The following is a 24,917-nucleotide window of genomic DNA, read 5'->3' as shown; positions in this document are numbered from 1 at the left end:
AAAACTGCAATGATGATTGAACATCCATGTAGAAAGCTCCATGCTAATTTTGCAGGAAATAAAAGCAGGAAGAAATCTTAAATTACTATGGATACTGATTAGCAGAAGTAGCAGGATTACCTTAAGCGTTAATGAAGTCACTGAAAGTTTTGAGGACCATCCATTAGGTCTTGAGTCGTGGCGTTAGGATCCCCAAAGAAATGATCCTTGCTATAGACAGTCATGTTCCCTTCTGTCTGATGTCTTACTACTCCTTCTTATAGTAGTTGTACTGAGATGCATAATTCACATGCCAGACAGTCCACCCATTGAAGGATACAATGCAGTGATTTTTAGGGTATTCAGAGTTCTATAACCATTACCACAATCAATTTAGAACATTTTCAAAAAGAAACCTTCTAGAGCTCCACTCCCACACCCCCAGCTCTAGGCAAACACTAATCTACTTTTGTCTCTGGTTTTGCTTATTTGGACCTTTCCTTTAAATGTCCGTATGTGGTCTTTTGTGACTCTTTTCACTTGGCATGTCTTCAAGCTTCATCCATGTTGTAGCATGTGTCAGAACTTCATTCTTTTCAGTGTTGAATACCGTTCCATTGTGTGACTATACCACATTTTATTTATCCATTCATGTGGATGGTTTTAGTTTTTTGGCTTTTGTAAATTGTGCTGCTGTGAATGTTTGTATATAAGTGGACCTATGTTTACATTTTCATTTCTTGTGGTATTTGTCCGGGAGTATAATTACTGGGTCTTATGGTAACTCTATGTTTATCCTTTTTAGGAACTGCCAGACTGTTTCCCCAAGCGACTGCACCATTTTACATTCCCATCAACAGTGTATGAGGGTTCCAATTGCTCCACGTCCTCGCCAGCACTTGTTGTTATGTCTCTTTTATTGTAGCCATCCCCTAGTGGGTGTGAAGTGGTATCTCATTGTTTTAATATGCATTTCCTTGATGGATTAATATTGTGATATTTATTTAACCAATGTAAGGCAAAAGCTTTAAGCTCACCCTTTCTTATGTGCATAATGGAAAACTGTTTTACATTACTGGATTGACTTTCCAAAATGAAATCATAGTCTTGTACAAGGCAAATGTCATTTGTGGGGTTAGATTTATACCTGAAATAATACAAAGTAAAATGACATGGAGTTAATCTGGGAAATTTGTTTTGCAGTATGCATTCATGCACAGAGTTCTGAGGCCTTTATCTAAGCTTCTCAAGTACAATTATGTGACATTTACCAGATAATCCAGGCAGCACTTTGGTTAAATCCCCACTGTGATGTCATCCAGTAAACACTTGAAAGTGGAGATGCGTGTCTCTTCTGGTTTTATCAGTCAAGATTAGCAGTAGTTCACGACACAGTGAACTTTTTCTCCTCTGTGATCCATCAGTCTTTGTTTCACTGTGAGCCAGTAATCTGTCACCTGAAACTACTTATAAAATAGGTTGGGCTTTCTTGAATGTCGTGTTGTTGTGATGCCATCAGGTTTGGCTGGAGAACAAGGGGGAGCACTGTTTTATGACTCTCAACTGCCTCTGTATCCCGTTTCCAGTAAAAGCCCTGTCGATGTGAGCCCCCTGCTGTACACCTAGACTGTATCCTGTAGCAGTTGTACTGTCCATCTCTCTATGTTTTAAGACTCTTGGTGTAGTTTTTCTTTATGATTCTGTCAAACAAAGAAAAGGATGTGGGGCATAGAAGGTGTTGCCCTCCTGCTTTCACCAGTCAGCAGCTGTGTGAAAAGAGCATCCACAAAGGTCAGCTGGTGAGAAAAGAAAAGGATGAAAAGTTGATCAGAATTCAGGACACTTTCTCCAGAGAAGGCCTCGGGATCTCTCAGAAAGCACCCCGGAAAAGAGACCATAATGGTAGACCATCCGTCTTGACCCGTGGAGAGAATGACTGACTAGGCCCATCTAAATTCCCTCCCTTAGGCAGGATACACCTGTCTCCAGTTAGGACAGCTCTGAGAAGTTCTGGAAGGGATGAAGGAGGGAAGCGGAAAGAACTAAGTGGATAATTAATCCCCAATTAATAGAATATATTGCTATGTTTTGCCTTATTTGTTTCTTAACTGGCACTTAAGTAACTTGTTGGTGGGGAGGGGGGTTGTTGGTAGTTAGTAGTTGAATGTATCAGCTAGTTTTATGGGAAGATCTTGAACTTTGTCTTCTCCAAAGTAAAGGGAATCCAGAGCTTGATACATTTACAGAGCTGGGTTGGTTGGTTGAAGTTTCATTCATTTCTGTCCAGAGCGTTCTGTTAGCTGACACCATGTTTTGACTAAAAACGAGGCCCATCATGACCAGTAATGATTATTGCCTTTACTGACGATCCTTAATGACTGCAGAAGCCTGATCCGGGTGCCCTCAGAGCATCAAAGATTTAAGCCATGTTTATTGAAGTATTAGTAGAAATTATAGTGTAGATTCTTACTTTCGCAAATGATCAGCCCTTGAGTAATAAAAATAGCATTAATTGAGCATTGACAACTTGCTAGGCTTTCTAGTAATAGCTTTGCATAGGTTATTGCTTTTGATATTTTACAGAGTGTTCTGAAATAGGCACTTTATTGTCTCCGTTATATGAACTGAGTTTCGATGATAGTTAGCACGGCCTTATCTGGAGCTTGCTCTCTGAGCTGTGCAACAATTTCTTCTGTGTGCATGATGTAGTTAGCAAGTACTACAGCACCCCTTTCCTCTACCACATCACGTACTAGAAATGGGGAGGGGGTGAGAGAAAGAAAATGAAAAAATGAATGAACGAATGATGTGTCACTGTAGTAGAGTTTGGTGTTTTGCTTTAATTTTTTGGTCACGATAGGTGTTTTATTTTTACCAAAACTTTTAAGATTTCCTTTCCCTCGTCCATACTCTTGCACACAAGAATTAATTAGCAACTCTTTCACATTCACGCACATACACATACAATTTCTACACACCCTTGTTTAACAGCCTCTATTTCATACCTTTTGCATTTTTTAGTCCAGGTAAGTGTCTGAGAGCAATTTTTAGCTAAATTTACATTCCTATAAAAATGCAGGACCAAAAGGCAGGTCCTCAGCCAGTAACCTTGCCCAAGATTAGGCTCCCTGGAGTTTATCTCATTGTCCTTTCCCTCCCCTGCAGAGGGGCAGCTCTTTGATCGGTCCTATGAAGTCTCCACTAAGTAGTCCTCTGCAGTCTAGGCACCTGGGGCAGGTAGCTCTCTAGTCCATGTTCAGGTTGTTCTGAGTTTTGGAAATGATTTCTGTGGTTGACCCAAACTTGTGTTCTTTAATGCCTGCTTCTCCACACTAACTCTTCCTTCCAGAGTGAGACAGTGAAAACTGGGGTAGAATATTGCAATTAACAAACATTTATTTCCCATTATCATATGCAAAACAATTACGAAATGCTTCATAATATTAATATGCATGCTTCATAACATTAACCCTTGATGTGGAAGAAAAAGCATGGACTTTGAAGTCAGATAAGAGCAGAAGTTCTACTGACTGTTTGCCAGGCACTGTTGCAAGCACTTTATATAAGTTAACTCATTAAGTCTGACTATAGCCCTCTGAAGTATGTGCCGCTAATATCTCCATTTTACAGATGAGAAGATTGAGACACAGAGTTAAGAAACTTGTTCACGTGCCAGTAAGTGTCGGAGCCGGCACTCTGGCTACAGGGACCCTCCCTCAGTCCCTTGGCTGTGGCGACTCAGCCATCGCGTACGTCCTGCGGCTGCACCTTCTCAGCCCGGTGATGCAGGGAATTTCCTTAATCTGCTTTCACTTTAGTTTCCTCATCTGTAAAACTGGGCAAATTATTATTAAATGGAATACCACTAAAAGGTGGTTTGGTTTTTTTTTTTTTTTTTTTTTTTTTTTTTTTTTTTTTTTTTTTTCCAAGTTTAGGCCCCACCCGGAACTTCTGATTCATTTAAACACTTTGTGGTATGTGGTTTGTTGTCACTGATTTGAGACTCATGTCAACAGGGCTCTAGAATAAGCAGGGTCTTTTGTTTTTGTTTGAATCTTCTTGAGAGTTACACTATTCAGCAGTTTAGTCAGCATAAATAGTATTAAATTTGGGCTGATATTAAAGAATCTGACTTCATAACCCTGTAGAAATGGTCCTCGGGTGCTTAAAATGCACTTTGCTGGCCCCATTTATTGCTGAAATCTTTATCTGCATGCAGACTCGAGGCCACACATTTCATGAATTGATGATGCCACTAAAAAGGAATGAGTTGTTATTTTGCCCTGTATTTGATTGTTTCTTTACTCTGACCCAAGGAACTATTTTGAAAGTGAACCCTTAAAAAAAGTAACAGCATCACTGATGAACATTTTGTTTTTTTAAATCGGGATACAGTGGGGCTCAAGAGGTTATCAGTATTCCGGTGGATACAGGCTTCTCACCATCCAAGGCATTGACTGAATCAAGAGCAGATGATGTATCATTATGCTCCCTTTTGAAAGGAAGAAAAGACTCCTGAGGACTATGTTATGGCCCCTTTAACACACTTACTGATTGCAAATTGGGGGTAATTCATTTCACTGAGAGTAGCTGAACTCTGAAGTGAACGGCAATGGCACATGGTATGAACACTGTGGACTAGGCCTCATCACTTTGGCTTTCCTGGATGAGAGCGGGTGGTAGCAGCAACTGTGCCACTGGGCGGTCAGCCTGAGTCAGATCAAGATGATGCAGCCATTTGGAGACCCCAGAGGTGTGGGTTTCCCAACGGGGCTATGCTGTGCTGTTCAACAGCCACTCACTGAGCTCTCTATTCACCAGGCACTGAAGTGGTCCCTGCACTTGTGTTTACTCTGATGGGGCAGGGACTGTCGGTTTCTGTACGGTCAGCAAGTCTTCTGGGAATGGAAGATACAGGGCGTTAGGAGAGTAGAGGTTAGCCTGGGGAAGGAGGACAGAGTGTGAGGGAGTGCAATTCTGAGGAGACTTGGGGTGGAGGGAACCGACATGGTCTTAAAGGATGTATTGGCACTGGCAAGGTGAAGAAAGGATGTGGCATGTTCCAGCTGCTCTGTGTCTTCTTGGGCAGTTCGCAGTCATCCTATGTAATGCGTGGCTTCAGCTCTGAATAATGTCCTGACTGACACACCGACTTCGAATCGTGTCATTTTGTGACTGTTAAAGAAAAAAATCATGTCTGTGTCTCAATGATTAGTTGGTTTTGTGAAGTATAAGTCCTCAGTAAACAAAAAGGAAAACTTGGGGCCTTTCGGTCCCTGAAATGAACAGTCAGCCTCACCCAGCCCACAGACCTCCTTTATCATACATTGAGCAGGGTTGCCAGGGAGTGTACTGGAACTCCAGCAGCAGGGGCTGGAAGTAGGTGGGAGCCCTAGGGAAAATCATCTGCCCGTGTCCAGAGGGCATCATAAATAATGAGAACCAGATAGTAATGCAAGGTAGTCATCAGCCCTGAAGGCCATTCCCCTGGCTACAGGTGGTAACTCATGGCATCCAGCCTACATCACTTACTAGCTTTGTGGCCTTTAGCGAAGTGCTTTACCTCTCAGTGCCTGCTTTTCTCTAAATAAGGATTACTAACCATACCGCACTCTATCTCCCCACAGTGGGCTGGTGGGTAGGGGTAAGGATGAAGATTAAATGAATTTATTCTTGGAAAGCACTTAGAATAGTTTCTTAGGGAACAGAGTCCCAATTCTCTTAGCAGGAGCCTAAACGTATCAATACTTTGCAATTAGTGAACTATTTAATCCAGAGTTTGAAACTGTGCAAGATAATAATTTACCACCTAATTTATTCATTCAACATTCATTCAGCCACATTTATTAGATATCTGCCAGGCGCTGTTCTTAGCACCAGAGAAAAATTAGATGAATTAGCCCATGCAAAGGTCCTGAGTAGAGGTAGGCCTGGCATGTTCCTGAAATGGCAAGGAAGTCCATGTGGAATGAGTGAAGGGGAGAAAAGAAAGACATGAGTTGGAAAGATAATAAGGGGTAGATCTCAAAGGACCTCCTAGCCATTGTAAAGACTTTGGTTTTTGCCTTGAGGTCAACTAGGGATGAGAATTGAGAGAGAAATTCTAACAACTACTACTGATTGTTGAGCTTATAGAATGTAAGAGGCACTGTGCCAAGTGCTTGCCTGTATTATCTTACTGGATGAGACAGAAATAAGGATTCAAACAATAAGGCGGGTGGCACTGTCTCCAGGGAAGAAACTGGGGCTGGAGGGTTCGGGAGCTTGCCTGGGGCAATATTTGAACCCAGATCTGGGTGACTTCATGCTGTGATCTGGTGAACATTGGATTGTGCTTGCTACCAGATTAATTGCTGCAAGATTAATCTTAGACTCCACTTAACCACTCTGCAAGGCTACCGTGAAGGAACTGGGTAGGAATGCCATGCCTTTGCTCCTGAAGGACTCTGGGATTCAGAGACAACTCAAGCACACATCATTCACCACACAGACATTTTTCCTGGGATTAAGCAGGTGGACACGCTGTTGAAGGTCCAGCTCTTCCAGCATCTTCTCTTTTCCCAGCAGACACTTTCACTGTGCTCACTCTTTCTGCATTTAGAGATCCCAGCAAGTGTTTTTTAAGGGCTGGCTTGAATCAAAGCCCAAACATCACACCAGAGAAGAAAATGAGGCAGCTCTCAGAGCAGCCATCTCCACCTGTGGACCTATCATTTAGCTTCAACTCAGGGGAGTCAGTGGGATGTGGTGTTGGATACCCCCAAAGCCAGGCTGGGTGTTCAAGACCAAACTGCAGTGCAGAACAGTAAGGACAGTGGTCTTGTTGAAGACAAGGTGGTTGGTTTGGCAGGGTCACGTAAGGCCCTACCTGACAACCCAATTCACATTCAGACTTAAAATTCCTGGTGACTGCTGAAGGAGCTAAACTGTAAGGCAAAGAAGAGAAGGTATTAGTTTTTTCCAATAAATATATAACTTAGCTGCCTCTTCTCTGCAGAGTCTAGTGGTGAGGGCTAAGAATGCATATAGGTCTCTGCCTGTAGATGTATGTCTCTGCCCCGCCTCTGTTTGGGAGGGCCAGGTAGTTTATACAAGTATTTGTGGTGCATGCTGAGTGTTCCGTTAGCCAGATATGCCAGTTGCTGTGCCCACATTCAGTTGTACATACTCAGCAGCAAATGGAAAAGAGAAAAAGATTACAATTAATTACCACAGGTGATGCATATCATCTAGTTCATCTTGTGTCAGCTAAAGAAACAACATTGTTTCCAACCCTAAAGAAATATTGGCTGTGCTCAGCCTTCCTAAGAGATTGTCAGGTTGACTTTGATTTAGGAGAGTTTCATTTCATGCTTTGACTATAGAGTTCATACTCTGAGTAAGATGTGAATTCACTGTACTGACAGATGTACCGGCTAGAGTCCAACTTGATTGGAAATTCCCATCTCTGGCTGATTTAGACAGAGGTGAATTATTTGTCTTCCATTAGTGGGTAAGGATTCACCTCTTTTTTTTTTTTTTTAAGTGCGTAAGGCAAAAATACTTATATATTTCTTCAGCATTTTGTCATGATTAAGTGGGAAAAAAAAAGATCTTAACTAGCTACTTAGCATCATTAGTGACAGTTCCCACCCAATTTCTAGGGGTCTGGACTTTACCTGTGGGGGCACTGAAGGTTTAAAGGCAGAGGAGTGATGTGTCAATGTCGGTTTTAACAAAAACGACTTTGATGTCACCGTGATACCTGGCCTACAAGGAAACCAGCTATTTGCAAATGGTGACTGTGGTTTAGACCAAGACAGGGGCCTTCATGTAGGCAGTGGCAGTGGATAGGAAGAGGAAGAACCTAGGTTGGGACTTTAGAAATAGAATTGACAACGTGGGGACTATTTGAATTAAGAGAGAGTGGAGGTCCATCAGGAGTAAAGGTTGGCTTTGAGTTCTCCAGCTTACTAGGTTGGATGACTGGAGATACTGAACTAAGTGGCATAGAGAATAGGAAAAGGCACTAATTTGCTGAAGACTAACCTATAGACCTAGTACTGAGCTGAGGAATTGAATCTATTGCTTGATTTCATCATCATGACAGCTATGGAGTAATATGAGCATTTTACAGCTGTTAAAACATAAACTCTGACAAGCCCCATGTCATAAAAATTGTGTCTCCCTAGAATTTGAACATGGATTTGTCTAACCCCAAAGCCTCACTTTAAATAACAGCAAGAAATAAGGGGAACTGAAGTAACGTTGGGAGGATAAAGATAAAACTTAATTCTGGGAACGTTAACCAATTGATTCTGCATGTAAGGCAGAGATATCTTGAGGTCAGTTGGAAAATCAGACTTGTAGCTGGGGGCGGGCATGGAAGGGAGAGAGATAAAAATTGAGGTGCTGTTGTTATATGGTTATTGCTAGGAATGAATGAGAGCACCCAGCAAGGGATGTGCATAAAGAGAAACAGAACCAAAATAAGTGGAGGTTGGAAAGTAAGGAATTTAGAAACACTCATATACCCACAGGGGGTGTAATTTTTTCTGAGCACATCATAGCTTCTTGCTTAGGCACATACATTTGCATGGCATTTCATCAGGTAGATACTGCTGAGTATCCACCATGTGCCAGTCCTGTTAGAGACTGGTCCTGCCTTCACAAGCTTATAGTCTAGTGAAGACCTGTAAATTGAAAAAGCAGTTCAACAGCAATCATAAGCCTTTGTCAATCACAGCGGAGGCTTAAATGTTATAGGGTGGTCTCTGGGCCTCAAATGGGCTCCAAAATCAGACTGTGGCGTCAACAGCCAGGGAATTAGGATCCCACGTCTTAGCATGGAGTGAGTTCCATACTTAAAAAACAAAGGCTGAGCCAAAAAAAACAGCTGTAGATTATATCTTTACAGAAATGCCTGTGAATGATTATAAGAAAAATTGAGATAGTATATACTGAAATTAATATGGCTAGTTTCTGCCGGAAGCTGGGTTTTTTCAAGATGTGTAGGCAAAGGTTAAATATACTCAAGATTACTTCTGCAAGCCCTTTAGGGAGGCTGCAACACCGTCTCTAAGTCTGTTTCATACAGACAGTTTTTTTCCTCAAGTGTTGCAACTCTGTTTTTTTTTTTTTTTTTTTTTTTGGTTGTTTTTTTTTTTCAGTTGAGCACCAGATGAAGTAGTTGGCTTCCCTTGAGGGGCCTTGCTATATGGGAGAAAACTTATCTTTTAAGTGCAGACTTGCATTGCACACAAGGCCTGCACAGTAAGAGAGGCATGCAGGGAGCTAGACCCACTGAAGACAGCCGGTGCCTGCCTCCCTCCCACAACCCTTCTGGGACCCCACTATCCAATCTGAATTCTGTCTCTATCCCTTGAAAAGGAGCATGCTCGACTCTCTCTGTATAACGCTGTGATGCAGCGCCACTGTAACAAGTATTTGAGTCAAGTGTACACACTAGAATTTCTTAGATTGCCCCCTTGGATGTATACTTGCTCAAAGTTCTGCCTCAAATATGAAGATAGCACATTTCTTTCCCACTGACCCTCAGAACAGAAAATTCTCATACTTTCCTATTGTCCAGTGAGTGACCCAATCTCACCTTGCTGTCCAGTTTTCATTGTGAGGTATTACAGAGCAGGAGGGTTGAGTCAAAGACCAGGAGCCAGACCATCTATATTTGAATTCCTGTCCCATCAATCACTGTATGATCTTGGGCAACATATTTAACCTCTCTGTGCATCTGTTTCCATGTCTATCAAATGGGATGATAGTAAGAGCGCCTGCATCCTTAGGGTTATGTGAGGGATAAATAATGTGATACATGTAAAGCACTTAGAACAGCCCTTCCAGGGAGCAGTCTGTCAGGGTTAGATCTAAGTGGGTAAAACAGCAAGTTAAGATGGTGGCGCTCTTGGCGGTTTCCCTGCCCGTTGCGAATCCATCACAGGTTGGCTCTCCTTTCACTAATTAGCATGGAGGGAAGAGCTTGTCAGCCTGTTTCTTCTCCCTATTCTTTAACACCCAGGAGCTCCGGTCCTTGGTAGAATTGAGGGTAGTCAATGTCAAGCCTCTTAGCCAGAGAAAGGAATTTTCTCTTCTTCAAAAGAGAAGCCCTCTTGGGCCTCCCTGGTGGCGCAAGGGGTTAAGTCTCAGCACTATGAGGCTGTCAGCAGCCACTGCAGCACGAGTTCAATCGCTGGCCAAGGAGGTGACCCACGTGGCGCAGCAGACCTCTCCTATCTCGCCCGCAGCTCCCCTCAGCAGTGTATTTCAGTCAGTTGGCCTGTTCTCCCTACTCTGTCTCTGGTGTATCCTCTCACCCCACCTCCCTTCAAACCCCCACCACCACACCTTTGGCCTACACCCCAACTCTTGTATGCATAAATAAAATAAATCCTAAAATAAATAAAAGAGAGCCCCCTTTCTTACACACATGTGCAACTGTTGTGTTTAGGAATCTCCCGGGAGCAGTGCAGGAAGAGACACAGTGTGAGCAGTGCCTTGTGCAGGATGAGGAAGATAGGTAGCCACCAGTCTGTTGTCAGATCAGAAGGAGAATGTCATTCCCCCTAGCTGAACTTTCCTGTCAGAACTCTGAACTGTCACCTGGCAAACCCTGGTAGACACATTTCTTGCACTCACTGGTCTCTAGCAACACCACAGCCTAGAGTTTTAATAGACGAGTTGAGCTGCAGCTGTCTGGGGGCAGCCTCCTGTTGTGAGGCTCCCGACCACCTCCTCACGTGTCACCCTTGCTCTACCGCCCAGGAGCTCTCCCGATAACCAACCTCCTTCACCAAGAAGCGGCCAAGTCATAGACTTGATAGTGTCACTGGAAGAAAGTCATCAGCTTCTCGGACTCATTTCTAAAACCCGCACAGCAGAGTTATAAAGGGCCTCTGACCAAGCTGCAGTGTCATTTACTCCCTGGGGGAATGTGTCAGATCTTGCTTCCTTCCAACTGCTTAAGGGTTAAAAACTATTAACTCTGGCCTCTGAGGTCAGGCACCAGAGTCCGTGAGCTGGATCCGGCCCACAGATGTGTTTGGTTTGGCCCGCATAGTTGTATATACATATATCAGTTAGTTGCAACATACAAAAATTGGGAAATTTCACTTAACAATCTGCGTTTCCAACTTCTTATTTTACACTGGACCTGACAGTACGGGGCCTCCCTGCCTCCCCACCCGCTGTGTGGCGCAGCCTGCCCGGGCAGGGGGCCACCTCTTTACCACGGCCCCCACCTGGCTCATCTCCTTCGCCTGTCTTGGGGGTGCTGGGGCTTCTCCACCTCCCAGAGCTGGTGCCATGCTCTTTATGATATAATCCCTACCTAGAAGTGACAAGTCTTTTCATCACACCCCACAACCTAAATTGAACAAGAGGCGAAATTCTGAGTCTCGGGCCTTTGCTCTGATTTAAGATGAAACATTCCAAGGAAATGAAAACGTTCTTTGTGTCATTTATTTAAAAAAATCACACGGTTGATGATCCCCGCCTGATTCTGTCCTGAGAGACAGCCTGTTTCCTTTGGTCTTTTTTTCTCATGGTAGCGTCTTATGCTGTTCTGGTTGCTACCAGTCATACAGGCTAAACAACCATCCAAAGTTGACCCCTCTGGCCTTGTCCTTAGTCATCTGCTCTTGGCTACAGAGAAATTTGAGGTTACAGGCTGTATCTAGGGAAGGGAGCATGGAGATCTAGAGGGAAATAAAATACCTGTTTCACATCCACGGCCCAGCCATGGGCCACACTGCGAGGTGATGTGTGCAGAATATCTGAGTGACTTTTATTGGGAAACCATTTGCTTATATCTTTTTGAGCTGCATGGCCAGCCTCTCCCCCGGCTCAGCAGCTTTTCGCCAAGTCCCCCCACCTCCATCACCTCACTTGGTGAAATCTGCCACAGTCCAGCCTCTTCTTTCTTTGCACCATTTCTTTATTCTGATGATGGAAGAAATGTGTTTCTTATACCACCTGCCAGCCACTGGAGAGCAATTGGCATCTGATTGCATGAGGCCAGTGCACAGCAGTCCCTGAAAGTGGGAAGCACAGTTATTACTGTGTAGAAGTTCAACCCGTTTACGAAAATACATTAAACACCTTGGAGGCTTTGGATTACAAGTCCTATGTGAATATTCGTCATTCCTTCCTTTGTATCGTTGTGTCAGTTTACTACCACTCAAGTGTTTTATTCGTATGCTCTAATTCCCATGACTCGGATTTCACACAAGGTCGTGGACTCCTCACTCAAAAAAGTTTCTACTAGCTTTGGAGGGTCTGAAATTTCAGAGTATTGAGCAAGGCCTACACTGAGCTAGAACATGATCTAATAAGATTGGACTGTCAAAACAAGGAGCACCAGTGTGTGGTTACAAGGTTTTTAAGAAGGAAATGTTAAAGCTCTGCTGTGAGAATCTCAGAAAGCTAATAAAACACATTTGATTGGAAGCCAGTTTCCTTTTAATTTCTGCTGTGTTAGGTGGGACCTCCCCCTACTTAAACAGAGACCCTGCAGAGAATGCGGGATGATTAAACAGAAACAATACTTGGTATCTCTCTACTGGGAAACTCTAATCATTTATGTAATCAGTAGAATGAAGCATCAGAAAATACTTGAGACATTTTACGAGGGCCCTGAAGGCTTCTTGGGGAGCCTTGCTCCAAAGTGCCAAGACAGAGGAGATTCACCCTCTGTTAATAACTCAGACCAAAGTTGGACAGAAGTGAGTTCCATTCCCAGCCCACCAGCTGGGAGATTTGGGGCAAGTTATTTAACCTTTTTGCTCCTCAGTATTTTTTTAATTTCTAAAATGGATATTGGAACATTATAGAATTGTCATGGGGATTGAAAGACATAGTAATGTGTGGAGAATTCTTGGAGCAGTACCTAGCATAGGCTGAATTCCCAGTAACTGCCAGCAGTTGCTGTTAAGTTAAATGGAAATGTGTCATCAATTTTTATGTGGATATTCAGTATGGTTTTCAAAATAGAGACCCATATCACAGAGAGTTTTATTTCTAAGTTTTCCACAATGACGTTGAAATCCCCAGTCACATTAAGTACCTTCCCTTGGTCTTCCCTATACCTGTCAGTATCACATTCATTCTTCAGGAATGTCTTCGTCTCCCTGCCAATATCATTCTAATGAGTAAAAGTTGAAGGTCCCATCTGATGGAAGTTAAGGCTGGTTCTGGGACTGAGTCACTGAGATCTATTTCAGTTTTCCAGAGCTTTTCTTGTGTTGTTCCTTGTTCATTTACTGAGTATTATAATTTATCCATCATCTCTATTGCGGAATTACAATGTAATGGCTAACCAGATATGTTTGTGAAATGTCTTGTGTTTGTAATCATTTATAATAAAGCATTAATAATGACTAGAGTTCATTGATAAATTCATATAGAGTACAAGCCGGGGAAACCTGGTGCTAATGGTGATCTCATTTTTAATATGTTGCATAATCACTACAACTGAAACCTAATTGGATTTACCAGATTAATTGGGGGTCAAAGTTACATCCTGGTAGTTGCTATCTTCAAACTGTCTTCTCTTCCTAACTTGGGGGGAGGATTTGGTTCTGAGGACTCTATTGCACATTGGCCCTGACCACCTGCTGGGAACTTTGATCCGTGCATCCACAGCTAGAGGCAGAAACAGATCAAATTTTAGGAGCCATGAAGAAAGGCACTCTCCTCAATTCTGCATGGAATTAGACACCAAGTAGAAATTACTTTAACTCAGTTCCATTTCATTTAATATCCAGAATCTTTGTAGAAGTCTAAAAAAAAAAAAAAAAACCAGACACAGATTGTTTGATATTTCCTTTTTCTCATAAAATCTCTAAAGAAGGGAATCTTACTTTCACCTTGGACTCTCGGAAACAGGGACAATAGAAGCAGTTTATTTGCTCCAACATGGCTTGTGATGTCACTAGAAATTCTTGATAAGATTGTCAGCATGAGTGTGCCATTCAGTTCATAACCATGCTTTTATTTGTGGCGTGTTGTGCAATATGTCAGCATTTCCCCTTTCTTTCCTGTAAATTACAACTTTTCTGATTAGCATTTATAGTCTTTTCTAATTAAGGAATTGTCAGCTGGAATCATCAGGGATTTCCCCTAGCTGTTTTGAAAGAAATCTGAAGAATTTCACGTGTTGCTTGGAAATTATGAAATTTGGAATCGTATGTTTGAATCTAAATGGTGAAAGAGAATCAAAAGATGATTGTTTTTCCTGAAAATAAGATGATAGTAGAATCATAGAAGGAATAATAAAACTGTTAGAAATACTAATAAAGTCTTTCAATCATTTCCTGAACTTTAATGTCTCTGTTCTATGCTTTTCAGAAGATCTATTTGTTCTACTTTAGGAGCTAAACTGAAATTAAAATGTTAAAATAAAATTTCAGTTACTTGGGAAAGTGCTTTTTACATTTTATTTCTTGATTTACTTGAAGTTAACCTTTTTTTTGTTTGAAGGCATTGTTAGAAAGCCTTCTGAAGTTTAAGTCTGTGTTGTATCCACACTGCTACCCGACAAGTATGGCAGACTGGGGTAGTAGAGAGTAGTATACTGGATGAGGCCAAAGACAAGAGATCTATTTTAGGCACAAGACACAAGGGTTATATAATAAGCGTTCTGCTATAGCAGGATGGGGCAGCTGACTGGTGTGATAACAAATGGGGAAGCCTGTCTGAAAAAAGTGGTCAGGGAAAACCTCTCAAAGAGAGTAAATTTTGAGCTGAACCAGAGGAACAAGCTGGAGTAGAGCGCAGAGAGGACTTGGTCACATGTAAAGGAAAGGAAACAGCAGGTACAAAGGCCCTGGGGCTGGAATGAATTGATGTTCAAGAAACAATGAGAAAGTAGTTGTGGCTGGAGCTTAGCATGAGGCTGGTGGGATAAGATCCGAAAGGTAGGAAGGGGCAGCTTTGGTGAAAGTCCATTAGAAGGAGAAAAATTTTGGCAGTGAGTTTGTTTAATGAAAGCCTCTTCTTACAACTGTGTTTCAGAATTATCCCGGTTCTAAAAATGGCAAGTGAAAAACACTTTAAAGAAATAGTAAGTGCCAGTAGGCCAAGTCTGAACCAGCTGCAAGCTCCAAATTTGTATTTGATGACAGATAGATTGTACTCATAGCAAAAAGCAGGACCTCAGGGCTTGCCAGCTACACCTCTCGTTGTCAACCCCCACATAAACAGAGACTGAATCAGCAAGCCCTCAACTTGTGACTCCATCCACCCTCACCCTCAGCATCTGTGTTCCCTACTTTCCATATGCCCCCCAATAGTTTCTCAATGCCCCTTATTCCAAAAGGTGACACTGCTCAGTCTGGTGACAAACAAGGGGGAAAATCTCCAACCTTTACCTTCTTCTCTCAACAGGTAAGAGAAATTGGTTTTGCAGAACAAAATGATAGACCCAAGGTTCAGTCTGCCAACATTACCTGCAAATTGTGGCAGAAAGCTGCTGTGGCTTTCCTGCTCTTTTCTTCCAAGCAGCTAAGACCTCCTGGGCAGCCCTGCATGAGCAGTTTCAGGCTCTTAAGTGTCTCCAGGATAGTTCTTTAGACTAATGGAAAATGGAAAAGTTTGGCATGTGCTTTGCAAAGACCGGTCATCAACTAGAGTAGCAAACATGCAGAGATTTGAGTTAGAAGGATGTAGAAGATGATTTGTTCACCAGAAATTAGCATCTAGAAGCAAAGTCTTTAATGCCTGAGCGAATATCCAAACAGCAGCCAGGTCCTCCCTGCCATTCAAGCTTGGACAGATCCCATAAATCAGTAATGTGCTTTTTGAGGTTTGCCATTTCCTTTCAAGGAGACTTGTTTTTTTTTGGGGGGGGGGGTGCTCAGCTACTCCCCTGAAAGTATAACCTTGCCCAGGTGGTGGTTGGTTTCCTACCACTTATTTTTTTCACACCTCTGAACAGGGGATCCTACATAACTTAGTTAAGTGCTGTTTAGGGACCTACAGACTTTCATTCATGCTGTTGAGTCCATTCATTGTACCTGGGGAGTGCCAGCTGTCAGTGACACCACCATTAAATGAGATGCCAGCGTGTCAATGAGAAATGGGCAGAGTGAGAGCAGCACTGTGACGGGGGGGGGGGGGGGGAACTGAGTGCTAAGGGTAGGGTGATAATAGTCAATTCAAGAGAGGGAGGTGGTTGCTAGGAAGACTTCCAGGGAGTAAGTGGAAGAATTTCAAGGAGGAAGGTAGCACTAGGCACAGAATCACATGATCCAGGACCCACCCAGAAGCACGGCTGTGCATAGCATGTGCCTTTATCATTGTCTTTTCTCATGTGACTGGATTCTTTTCTCCCTTTCCCTTCTCGTGAATGTGTGAGTGCTGGGAACAGATGGAAGGACAGTTATCAAGGTAGAAAGATAAGGCCAAGTGGAGTAGAGGAGTAAGGAATGTGAGATGCCACTTTACAAAAAAGTAGATGAGGCTTTGGAGTCAGAAAGCTCCAGAGGAGCCTCAGGCTGTGCCTTCACAGAGCTCGGCTTCCATGTCAACAATGAGGGAATGCTGCTATCTGGGTTGATCTGAGGATGAAATGAGGTGTGTTGCAGCATAGTCCGGGGCTGGACTTGGAGTCAGAGGGACCTGTGCTCAAATCACTCTGCATCTTGGGTTACTTAAGTAGTGTTGTATGTCCCTGAACCTCTATTTTCATACCTATAAAATATGAATAACAGCATCCTCGTAATGGGCTTCTGAGGAATCAATGAGCTGTTTCATGAAAGGTGCTTATTAGGTCAGTGCTGGGTGCATAATAAGCAGTAAATGTTAGCTGTCTTCTTCCTTCATCTCCAGTTATCATCGACCCTCTCTGATGGTTATAGTGCATTTCCCCTATGGAGTATGAGAGTTTGCAGTGTCAAGTCCCCCGGTGATTAACTCACAGCAACTGCGCTAAGAGAAAGCTTGACCTTTTTCGTATTTACATTTTGCTTGGAGGGGTCTTCTATTCATGCTTCCTGGCATGAACAGTGAAATGGCCTTCACTTGTGTAGTAGCCTGATGCTTGTCAAAAAATGGCATTTGCCATTCTCAAGCAAGCAAATGATTTAACCTGAGGTCATCTCTATTTCTATTTTTCCTATGTAGAAGAGCACACACTTAGGGCCTCCCTGGTGGTGCAAGGGGTTAAGCACAGCACTGTGAAGTTGTCCGCAGCCTCTACAGCACGAGGTCCATCCCCAGCCGGCCAGGGAGCAACCCACATGGCGCAGCAGACCTCTCCTGACTGGCCCACTGCTCCCCTCAGCAGTGTATTTCAGTCAGTCTGCCTATTCTGTTCCCCACTCTGTCTCTGGTGAATACTCTCATCCCCCTGCACTTCTGGTCTGTATCCCAGTTCTTGAATGCCTAAATAAATAAATCTTTAAAAAAAAAAAAAAAGAAGGAATACATACTTAAACTCAGCACAACTCAGTTCAGCTATATAACAAACATATATTTCAGCTCAATATCATGAGAAGCATGTGGCCTGATGCTCTACTTTCAAGTAGATAAGGAAGATGGAACTTACAGAAAACAGTTTGGCAATAATATAAAGAAAGTATATGACAAAATACAAAACCTATTCTGAATATATTTATTACACATTAAGTCTATTGGTCATCAAGGGGAGAAAGAAGTTACTGGCTTTATGGACTGTCTATGACTAGTCAATATGTCTTAGAATACTTGTTTTAGTTTCATATCATCCTCTGCTTTCCCAGTAAACTCTAAAGATGAGTCCTTCCTGGGACTAGTATTTAAAGCCAGTGGTTCCTAAAGATCCCTTTTTATAACTCTTCTCTATGCTTTGAGATTCTTCCCTGCCAAACTGTATAAGTAATAATTTATATCTTCGGTGTCTTGTTAATCAAAGATAGTTGCCCATCAGAGATCCTAATCAGCTTATATTACATGAACTCGGCATAGCAACACTGCTACCTAATTTCCATTTATGGGGGGAAAAACTAGGCAATTTCACTTATTAATTATGAATTTAGTATGTTAATTCAAGTTGTTATCATGTGGCTGTCGCATACAGAAAGCACACAAAATCCAGAAGTCATACAGGGAAAGAGAGATTTGTTGGACTACACAAAAATTTAAAAATTATCCATGGCAAAGAAGTCCAAAAGCAAAAACACCCTCAGTGATGTCAAAAGAAAAACTGTTAAAGTAATGGGGAAAATTACAATTCATGTGCTAGAGGGTTAGTTTCCAGCACAAATTTTTCCAAATCAAAACGATCAATTTTCCAAATCAAAACGATCAATTTTTCCAAATCAGAGGGTTAGTTTCCAGCACAAATTTTTCCAAATCAAAACGATCAATTTTCTAAAAATTCCAGGGACATAAATAGGCAATTCTGGAAAAAGTCAATTCCAGTTACCTGTAAGCATGTAAGATGTTTAAAATTACAAAAGAAAGGAAAATAAAATAATTTTTTGCCCTATAAAAGTAGTAAAGATGTGTAATACTTGATAGTAATCAGTGTTATCGAGCGCCTTTTTGGAGGGCAGTTTGGCCAAAATCGTCTGCATTTGAAATGCACCTATTCTTTAATAATGACACCTTAAATAATTTACTCCACAGATGGAGCCTCGTGTTGAACCAAAGGTATGTGTACAGTGATGTTTCTTACAACATCTATTAAATAGACCAAAAGCTAGAAGCAAGACTTCAGCATCTGATCAGGGTCACATTTAACCTCCCACCTAGAAAAACAAACAAAAAGAAAAAATAGACAAAATATATAAAACAATAACACTCAAGACCTGGGACATCACATCAGAAGGCAGTGATCTTTGAAGACAGGAAACAAAGTGAACCCCATGATTTCTTTAGCTTTCTGCCTGGAGAAAATCTCCAGGCAATAGTCCAAAGCTATAGAACATCAGTCCTGTGGTCTCCCTGATTGTAGATGTCCAGGGATTTGAGGAGGCAAGCCATGATGACTAGACTGATGCAGAACTCCGACAAAGACAGGAATCTGGAGACCCAAGGAGGTCTCCTTTCAGGATTGAGTTGAGTACAGATGAGCACATGCATGCGAAGAAACAACCCGAGGCTAAGGAGAGATTAGAGAGAATAGTGCTGGAATTCACCCAGAGGTATAGTGTCTGTTCTCTCTAGTCAGAAAGGAAAAATATTTCATAATTCAGGGACACTAGTTAAAGATTTGCCTTAGTAGTAGAGATGGATTAACCCTAGATTAAATTCAGCTCTGGTCATCTTGAAGAAATCTTAAAAGCAAGGTCCAAAGAAATCAATCCGTTTCTAATTAATTTAGCTGCATCCCAGAATAAACTCAAGAATGTTTATAACAAGATAAAAATAAACATCATCTCACAATGCCTGGTATTCAATCAAAAATTATCAGGCAAGCGTAGTAGCAGGAAAGTACAGCCCATATGAGGGGTAAAAAACTCAGCCCATTGAAACTGACCCATAATTGACATAGATATAAAAGTAAGTAGGCAAGGGCATTAAAACAATTGTTCAGCTAGAGGCTGGTATTTTTTTTTTTTTAAGATTTATTTATTTATACAAGAACTGAGGTACAGGCCAGATCCGCGGGAGGTGGAGAGGATTCACCAGAGACAGAGCGGGGAACAGAACAGGCAGACTGACAAAGTGCACTGCTGAGGGGAGCAGCAGACGAAGCAGGAGAGGTCTAACGCGCCATGTGGGATCCTTGCTGGCTGGCCGGGATCGAACCAGCGCTGCAGAGGCTGCAGACAGCTTCACAGTGCTGCACTCAACTGCCTGTGCCCCCAGGGAAGGCCTTGATTTTTTTTTAAAAAAACTCACTGGAAGGGGTTAACAACAGTATAGTTAATCACAGAAGAAACGGTGAATAAACTGGTTAACATCAGTGAAAGTTATCCAGACAAAATCAGACTTTTAAATAATGACTAGGGCACCAGTGAACTGTGGAACAAGTTGGGGGGGGGAGGGTGTCAAACATAGGTGTCATTGAAGTTCCCAAAAGAGGAAAGTACAGGGTAAAATGCAAAGATATTTAAAGAAGTAATGGGTGAAAATTTTCCCAATTGGATGAAAACGATAAACCCATAGATAGAAAGCCAGCAAACTCTAGCACTGGAAATGTGAAGAAAACAATACCAAGACTATTATACTTAAGCTACTTAAAACAGGTAATAAGAGGAAAATCTTAAAAAGCAATTGGAGGGCCTCCCCAGTGGTGCAGCGGTTGAGCGCTGGATTGCGAGGCTGCCCGCAGCCTCTGCGGCGCCGGTTCGATCCCCGGCTGCTCCCCGGACACCGGAGGAGGGTCCCGCATGGCGCGCAGACCTCTCCTGCCACCCGCTGCTCCCCTCAGCAGTGTACTTCGGTCCTTCTGCCTGCTCTGCTCCCCGCTCTGGCTCTCGTGAATTCTCTCACCCTCCCGCGCTTCTGACTGTACCCAGTGCTTGTATAAACAAAAACCAAACAAACAAACAAACAAATAAATAAATAAATAAACATGCCTCTATAAAAAAAAATTAAAAAAAGAAAACAAACAAATAAATAAATAAATAAAAAACATGCCTCTATAAAAAAAAAAAAAGCAATTGGAAGGAAGGGGAAAAGACATACACAGAACAACAAGGATAGAGTTGACAGCACATTTCTTGTTAAGAATAATGCAACCAGATAATAATGAAACAAAATCTTTAAGAGAAAAAAAAAAAACAGAAAAAAAAAAAACAAAAAACACCTGAATCTAGCATTTTATACCCAAGGGAAAAAAAATCTTTAAAAAAAAAAAAAAGTTGAAGTCAAGACATTTTTAGAAATACAAAATGTAAGCTAATTCATCACCAGCAGGTCATTACAAGAGATGTTAGAAGAAACTCTTCAAGAAGAAAATGATAATTAGATATAAACTTGGATCTATACAAAGAAATAAAAAACAACATAAATGATAACTATATAGGTATACATGAATATATTTTTCCTTTCAACCACTTTAGATGACCACTTTTGTTTTTTTAAAGCAGAAACAATAATCTCTGTATCATATGGTGAAGTAAAATATATGACAATAACATGGAATCAAGAAACCGAAGTATACTGTTTTGATTCTCTTATACAGGAAGCTGTATATCACTAGAAGGCAGTCTGATAAGTTAAAGATATGTAATATAGTCTAAAGTAACCACTGGACTATCACAACAAAGGATTATAGCTAGTAATCCTACAAAGAAGATAAAATGCCATCATAAGAAATATGCAATCCAAAAGTTAAAGACCATCACCACCCCTCAAAAGAAAAAAAAAAAAAAAGAGGAACTAAAGAATAAAGAACAGATGGGGCAAAAAGAAAACAAATAGCAAGATGATAGGTTGAAACCAAAATGTCAGTATTCATTAAGTGTAGATGGTCTAAGCATAGATGTTAAAATATATTATTATTGGACTGGATATTAAAGCAAGATTCAATTTTATACTACTTCTAAGAACCCAGCTTACATAAGACACAAGTATACTAAAAGAATGAGGTGCATGGTAATATTAGTCAAAAGAAAGCTGTGACATATTAATCAGGCAAATAGATTCTAGAGCAAAGACTATTGCTAGGGATAAATAGGATCATTTTATAATAATGAAGTGGTCAGTTCATCAAGATGACATATTGATGGACCTAATAACAAAGCTTCAAAATTCATGCAACAAAACTGATAGAACTACAAGGAAAATATACCTATATATATATAAATAATACATCATGACCAAGTGGGTTTTTTTTTAAGGATTGCAAAGTTTGTTTGACATTTGAAAATTGATCACTGTGATTTACCATATTAACAGACACCCCCCCAAAAAAAAAAGAGAACAGTCATATTATAATCACCTCAATTGATGCACAGTAAGCATTTGGTAAAATCCAATATTGATTTTAATTTAAAATTTTCAATTTTAAAAACTAATTTTATCTCTGAGGAGAGGTAGTCTTTAAAACTAATAGTGGGGTTCCTGTGAAAAAGCTAAACCTTACATCATAGTTCATGGTGAAAAGCTGACAGTTTGTCCTCTGAGGAAATAAGAAAGGATATCTATTCTCACCACTTCTATTCAGCACTACTCTAGGGAATTCTAGCAATTGAAATAAGGCAAGAAAAAACAATAAAATAGTCAGAAAATAGTAAAATGTCTTTGTTTGAAGGTAATATGCAGAAATTCCAATTGAATCTATTTAAAAAAGCTAGTAGACTAATAAATCTATAGTAATCAAGGCAGTATAGTAAGAAAGACATGGTTAAACAGATTTATGGAACAGAATAGATTCCAGAAATAAACCCATACATAGGCAGACAGTTAGTTATCCACAATTGTGCAAAGGCAGTTCTGTTGTTTACCACAGACATACAGAACAATTCAGTGGAGAAAGGATAGCCTTTTTCAATGAATAGACTGTAAGAATTAGAGATCTGTATGTTTTAAAAATAAATTTTGATTCATTTCCCACTCCATGTATAAAAATTACCTTAAAATGAGTCATGCATCTGAACGTGAAACCTAAAACCATAGAAGTTCTAAGGAAAACATAGGAGAAACTTGACTTTGGTTCAGACAACCATTTCTTAGATACCACATAAAGGAAGTTAGACTTCATCATTAAGATTTTCTGCTCTTTAAAAGATATTTTTAGCAGAATGAGAAGACAAGTGACATACAAGGAAAATGTTACTTGCAGATCACAAATCTAATAAAGGATTTGTATCCAAAAAGAACTTTCAAAATTCATTAATAAGAAAGCAAACCAGGGCTTCCTTGATGGCGCAAGGGGTTAAGTCTCAGCACTATGAAGCTCTCCACAGCTACTGAAGCACGAATTAGATCCCCAGCCAGGGAACTGACCCACATGATGCAGCAGACTTCTGTCTCGCCCGCTGCTCCCCTCAGCAGTGTGTTTCAGTAGATCGCCTGTTCTGCTCCCAGATCTTTCTCTGGTGAATCCTTTCACCTCCCACCCCCCTGCACCTCTGGCCTACACCCCAGCTCTTGTATGCATGAATAAATAAATAAAGTCTTTTAAAAAAAAGTAATCCAATACAAATAGAAAAAAGATTTTGAAATGATATTAAACAGAATATACTGAAGTAACCAGACACTCAAATACAGTAGACAGGTGATAAACACATATAAAGATACTCAACTTAGTCGGTAGAGAAATACTATACCTAATCACCTGTAGAATGAGATACCACTATACACCTGTAGAATGACTAAAATTGAAAAAAACAAAAAAGATGATCACAGCAGGTTTTAGCAAGAATATGAAGTAACTTCTTTTACTCCATTGGTAATAATGTAAAATGTTATAACCACTTTGGAAAGCAGTTCAACAGTTTTTTAAAAGCCAAACATTAAAAGGGCCTTCTTGGTGGCTTGGGGTTTAAGTCTCAGGGCTATCACCTCCATAGCCTGAATTTGATCCTGGATATCCAGCCAAGGAGCTGACCCACATGGTGCAGCAGACCTCTCCTATCTTGCCCTTAGCAGTGTGTTTCAGTGAATACACCTGCTCTGCTCCCCACTCTGTCTCTGGTCAATCCTCTTCCCCCCTGTACCCAGAGGTATGCCCCTGTTAATCTATGCAAAATAATCTATGCCCATGTTAATCTATGCAAAAATAAATAATGTAAAATCTTTTTTAAAAAGCCAAACAGCCTTTTCCTGTAAGCGGCCTTAGTGATCTCTGAAAATGGTTCGCTACTCACTTGACCCAGAAAATCCTACAAAGTCATGCAAATCAAGGGGTTCAAATCTCCGTGTTCATTTTAAGAACACTCGTGAAACTGCCCAGGCCATCAAGGGTATTCATATCCGAAAAACTACCAAGTATCTAAAGGATGTCACTCTACAGAAGCAGTGTGTGCCATTCCGTCATTACAATGGTGGCATTGGTAGGTGTGCCCAGGCCAAATACTGCACATGCTTAAAAATGCAGAGAGTAATGCCGAACTTAAGGGTTTAGATGTAGATTCTCTGGTCATTGAGCACATCCAGGTGAACAAAGCCCCTAAGATGCGTCACAGAACTTACAGAACTCATGGTCGGATTAACCCATACATGAGCTCCCCCTGCCACATTGAGATGATCCTTACTGAAAAAGAGCAGATTGTTCCTAAACCAGAAGAGGAGGTAACATAGAAGAAAAAGATATCCCAGAAGAAACTGAAGAAACAAAAACTTTTGGCAAGGGAATAAGTTCAACGTAAAATAAAAGGAAGCAAAAGTAAAAAATAAAAAATAAAAAGCCAAACATTAAAAGATAATAAAGGGGGCTTCCCTGGTGGCGCAGCGGTTGAGCGCTGGGTTGCGAAGCTGCCCGCGGCCTCTGTGGCGCCGGTTCGATCCCCGGCTGCTCCCCGGCCACCGGAGGAGGGTCCCGCATGGCGTGCAGACCTCTCCTGCCGCCCGCTGCTCCCCTCAGCAGTGTACTTCGGTCCTTCTGCCTGCTCTGCTCCCCGCTCTGGCTCTGGTGAATTCTCTCACCCTCCCGTGCTTCTGACTGTACCCAGTGCATGTATAAACAAAACGAACGAATAAATAAATAAATAAAATAATAAAAACATGCCTCTATTAAAAAAAAAAATGCTTAAAAAAAAAAAAAAGATAATAAAGGTTAAACATAAGTCTGTGTATGCCCCGGCCATCCTGTTCCTATGTATTATACTAAAAGCACTGGAAGCGTATCCCACACAAAGACTTGTACTACACAACTGTTCATTACAATGTTATTTATAAATCCTTCATGTTTTTTTTTTTATTTTATAAATCCTTCAAAACTGGAAACAACACAAATGTCCTTCAAGTGACGAATGTATAAACATTCTGTGATAGAGCCATAGAAAGTAATATTAAAGTCATAGAAAGTAATACTCAGCAAAAAAGCCAGAGCAAATTATTACTGACTTCTA

The 24,917-nt window shown here is 41.2% G+C and overlaps 1 protein-coding gene and 1 pseudogene across 3 annotated transcripts in view; both read left to right on the top strand.

Annotated features, from left to right (window-relative positions):
- The window catches only part of NSMCE2 (NSE2 (MMS21) homolog, SMC5-SMC6 complex SUMO ligase), a gene marked incomplete at both ends in the record, with an annotated part of 200,154 nt that overhangs the window by 140,624 nt on the left and 34,613 nt on the right, over positions 1 to 24,917 (top strand). The gene's annotated exons all lie outside the window — the stretch shown is intronic.
- On the top strand, positions 23,699 to 24,790 carry LOC311168719 (large ribosomal subunit protein uL22-like; annotated as a pseudogene). The gene has a single exon. The product of its transcript is annotated as a large ribosomal subunit protein uL22-like (transcript).

Source organism: Talpa europaea, assembly GCF_964194135.1.
Source record: "Talpa europaea genome assembly, chromosome: 3".
In the NCBI taxonomy this organism is placed as follows: domain Eukaryota; kingdom Metazoa; phylum Chordata; class Mammalia; order Eulipotyphla; family Talpidae; genus Talpa; species Talpa europaea.
Note: the sequence above shows the minus strand (reverse complement) of the source record. Positions and strands in the feature narration are given on the sequence as shown.